Raw genomic sequence first — 4,880 nt, 5'->3', positions numbered from 1 at the left:
GAATGATTAGTTATCAATAGGTTATAATGCAGCAGTTTTCAACCTGTGGGTCGTGACCATTGGAAAACACATATAGCATATCAGATATTTCCATTACGATTCATAACAGTAGCAAAATTACAGTTATGAAGTAGCAACGAAAATAATTTTATGGTTGGGGTCACCACAACATGAGGAACTGTATTAAAAGTTTACAAGTCTTGGCATTAGGAAGGTTGAGAACCACCTTCCTAAGTGAGCAGGGCAAGGGTCAGCTCGCTTTTGCTATAAAGGGCCACATAGTAAATATTTTAACCTTTGCAGGCTCTACAGTCTCTGCTGTATCTCTGCTCAACTCTGCTTTTGTAGCGGAATTAGGAAGGTTGGTGCCATTATATTATATAATATAATGGCACCAACATAGAAATTATAAGGTCGTATCAGGAAAGCTTAACTTCCCATCTGAGTTTCAGCTGTGCTTACAAATCTTATCTTCTTCACTCTACCCTTCATCAGCACCTTTGGGCTCTGCAAAAAGCATGCACAGCAAGGAAGTGAAAGAAGATAGAGACCAATTCTTTAAAATCTCTTCCAGAAAATAAAAGCAAAGGGAATATTTTCTAACTCATTCTACTGAGCAGCATGATCTTAATAATAACCAAAAAAGACATTACTAAGAAGGAAAATTACAGACTAATATTTGTTATGATTATAGATGCAAAAATCCTTAGCAAAATATTAACAAATAAAATCAAACTTTATACAAAAAGAATCATACCCATGACTACATGGGATTTATTTGAGGTATGTAAGGCTGGTTCAACATTTGAAAATCTATTAATACTAGAGGCCCGGTGCACAAACTCATGCACAGGTGGGTTCTGGCCAGCCCGCCCCAATGGGGGCCAATAGGGGTGGCAAACGGGGAGTGGGGGGGAACCATGGGCAGTTGGCCAGCTGGCCACACCCCAATCAGGGGGGGGCTTGTTGGGGGTGGGGCTGACTGGGGGAGCGCACAAGAGGTTGGGGGTGCCACTAGGGGCCCCAATGGGGTGAGTTGGCCACTGCAGTGCCCATCATAGCAACCGGTTGTTCTGATCGATCCAGTCATTCTGTCATTCCCCATTGTTCTGGTTGCTTGGCTTTTATATATATACTAGAGGCCCGATGCACAAAAATTTGTGCACTCGGGGGGGGGGAGGAAGGGGGGTCCCTCAGCCCGGCCTGTGCCCTGGGATGATGGCTGTTTGCAGCTGGTCACACCCCCTTCAGGGTGGGGGTCCCCACTGGGGTGCCTGGCCAGCCTGGATGAGGGGATGATGGCTGTTTGCAGCTGGTCACACCCCCTTCAGGGTGGGGGTCCCCACTGGGGTGCCTGGCCAGCCTGGATGAGGGGATGATGGCTGTTTGCAGCTGGTCACACCCCCTTCAGGGTGGGGGTCCCCACTGGGGTGCCTGGCCAGCCTGGATGAGGGGATGATGGCTGTTTGCAGCTGGTCACACCCCCTTCAGGGTGGGGGTCCCCACTGGGGTGCCTGGCCAGCCTGGATGAGGGGATGATGGCTGTTTGCAGCTGGTCACACCCCCTTCAGGGTGGGGGTCCCCACTGGGGTGCCTGGCCAGCCTGGATGAGGGGATGATGGCTGTTTGCAGCTGGTCACACCCCCTTCAGGGTGGGGGTCCCCACTGGGGTGCCTGGCCAGCCTGGATGAGGGGATGATGGCTGTTTGCAGCTGGTCACACCCCCTTCAGGGTGGGGGTCCCCACTGGGGTGCCTGGCCAGCCTGGATGAGGGGATGATGGCTGTTTGCAGCTGGTCACACCCCCTTCAGGGTGGGGGTCCCCACTGGGGTGCCTGGCCAGCCTGGATGAGGGGATGATGGCTGTTTGCAGCTGGTCACACCCCCTTCAGGGTGGGGGTCCCCACTGGGGTGCCTGGCCAGCCTGGATGAGGGGATGATGGCTGTTTGCAGCTGGTCACACACCCTTCAGGGTGGGGGTCCCCACTGGGGTGCCTGGCCAGCCTGGATGAGGGGATGATGGCTGTTTGCAGCTGGTCACACACCCTTCAGGGTGGGGGTCCCCACTGGGGTGCCTGGCCAGTCTGGGTGAGGGGCTGAGGGCTGCTTTCAGGCTGGCGGTTGTTGACTGAAGCTCCCAACCGCTCCTTTTTTTCTCTTTGTTTTATTTTATTCTGGGCCAGCTTTAGCTCTGGCTCTAGCTCTGAGGCTGCGTATCTGGTTTGTTTGCCGTTCTATAATCGAAACAATGTATAACTTCAGCTCTGAGATCCCGGCAGGCTGAAAGCTGGTTTCTGGACCCAAAAGGCCAAGAAGCGATTTTGTTTAGCTTCTATATTTGTTACAAAGTTTCTTAGAGTTGCAACTCAGAGGCCGGCAAGGCAGGCGGGGAACGTTGGAGTCTGCAGTCACCGGAGCAAGCAAGCCTCATGTTCGCTTCCAGCTGCCTGGCTGCTGGCCGCCATCCTCGCTGACAGTTAATTTGCATAAGGATATGCTGATTAGCCAATGGGAAGGGTAGCGGTCATACACTAATTACCATGTTTCTCTTTTATTAGTGTAGATTGAGAGAGATAATCTACCACATCAACAGGTTAAAAAGAAAAAAATCATATATAATACCAATAGATGCAAAAAAAGCATTCAACAGACTCCAACACCCATTAATAATAAAAATTCTCAGAAAATTAGAAACAAAGGAATTTTTTTTAACTTGATAAATAATATCCACAGAAAACATAAAGCTAACTTTATACTTAGTAATGATAAAATATCTGTTTCTCTCTAAAATGGGGAACAAAACAAGGGTTTCTCTCTCATCACTGCTATTTACTATCACACTAGAAGTCTTAGTGAATTCAATAAGAAAAGAAAATAGCATAAAATATGTAGATTAGGAAGGAAAAAATAAAAGTGTCTTCATTTAGAAATATAATCTATATTTATAAAGAGCCAGGGGCTGTCACATCCGAAACAACCAAATGAACAACCAAACAGGCTGAGTGGGGCAACAAGGCTGGCAGGAGGGTTAGTGAGGGACAACCAAACAACTGAGCAGCAGGCTGTGTGGGGTGACCAAGCCAGCAGGGTGGTTACTGAGGGACGACCAAACAACTGAGCAGCAGACTTTGTGGGGTGACCAAGCGGACGGGGGGGCAGTGAGGGGCGACCAGGCCAGCAGGCGGGGGGCAGTTGTGGGTGACCAGGCTGGCAGGGGGGAAAGTTGGGGGCTACATAGGTGGCAGAGGGGGCAGTGAGGGGCAATCAGGTCAGCAGGCAGAGGTGGTTAGGGATGATCATGCTGGCAGGGGGGCCAGTTAGGGGCTATCAGGCAGGCAAGCAAGCAGGTGAGCAGTTAGGAGCCAGCGGCCCCACATTGTGAGAGGGATGTCCGATTGCCGGTTTAGGCCTGATCCCAATCGGGCCTAAACCGGCAGTCAGACATCCCCCGAGGGGTCCGGGATTGAAGAGGGTGCAAACTGGACTGAGGGGACCCCCTCATGAATGAATTTCATGCACTGGGCCTCTAGTTGTCTACATAAAAATATGAAAGAACAGACAAAAGAAGTAGAAACTAATAGGCAATTATAGCAAGGTTAAAGGATACAAGGTCAATATAGAAAAGTCAATTGTGTTTCTGTATACTAGCAATGAACAAGTATAATTCGAAATTTAAAGCAAAATATTTATATTGGCACCAAAAGAATGAAATACTTAGATATAAATCTAACAAAATATTTATAAGATCTTTATGAGAAAAACTAGAGGCCCAGTGCATGAAAATTTGTGCACTTGGGTGGGTCCCTCAGCCCAACCTGCACCCTCTCGCAATCTGGGACCCCTCAGGTAGGGTCCGTAGGCCTGGCCTGAGATCAGGGCCTATCAGGCTTTCCTTCCCTTGGCTGTTGGCAGCTGGCCCTGCCCTGCCACTGCCACTGCTTGCCATCTGTGCACCACTGCCCCCCCTCCTCCCCTGCCACTGGTCGCCTCCTTCTGCAGGCAACAGGCATGGGGTATGATTGCTTGGCTGGCCGGGCCTCCCTCTGAGGGGCAATCGCTGGCCAACCCCACACACCTGCCACAGCATTGCTGGCCAGTGGCCTGGGCCTCCCTCTGTGGGGCGATCAATGGCGGGGCCCCCAGATTGATCGCCCCACAGAGGGAGGCCCAGGCCACTGGCCAGCAATGCTGTGGCAGGTGTGTGGGGTTGGCCAGCGATTGCCCCTCAGAGGGAGGCCCGGCCAGCCAAGCAATCATACCCCATGCCTGTTGCCTGCAGAAGGAGGCGACCAGTGGCAGGGGAGGAGGGGGGGCAGTGGTGCACAGATGGCAAGCAGTGGCAGTTATATATTTTTTTAAAAGAGTAATGTGTACTGAGCAATACAGAACTGAGTACTATGAAGGGTTTACCAGGATGGAAATGCACCGCACCCCGCCCCTGCCATCCCCAACACCCAGAGACTACAGTACTTAGAAGTTACACGCAACCACCATAACTGCTGAATATCTGTTCGTAACAAACAAACCATAGCATATTTATACTGTATCACATCGAGTGATTATAGAAATCCAGTTATATATTGCTTGTATAAAATCTTTTTTTTGGTAAAAAATATTTAAAAAAAAGAAAGTATAAAAATCATGTGCAGTTGAAAGCCCTGCCAGGATAGGCAGTCTGTATGTGCTTTGGAAGGGCGCCTATGCCTCGTGCCCACAGCAACTCCAGCAGGGCTGGCGAGAGTGCACCCCGGCTGTCACTCTGGGCGGGACTGAGCTGGACCACGGTGGGTGGGTACAGCAGGGCCTGGCACTGTGGCCTTCTTCAGCCTTGTATCAGGGTCAGGGTCAGGATCAGGGTCAGGGTCAGGGTCAGGGTCAGGG

Source organism: Myotis brandtii, unplaced genomic scaffold (genome assembly GCF_000412655.1).
Source record: "Myotis brandtii unplaced genomic scaffold, ASM41265v1 scaffold405, whole genome shotgun sequence".
In the NCBI taxonomy this organism is placed as follows: Eukaryota; Metazoa; Chordata; class Mammalia; order Chiroptera; family Vespertilionidae; genus Myotis; species Myotis brandtii.
Note: the sequence above shows the minus strand (reverse complement) of the source record.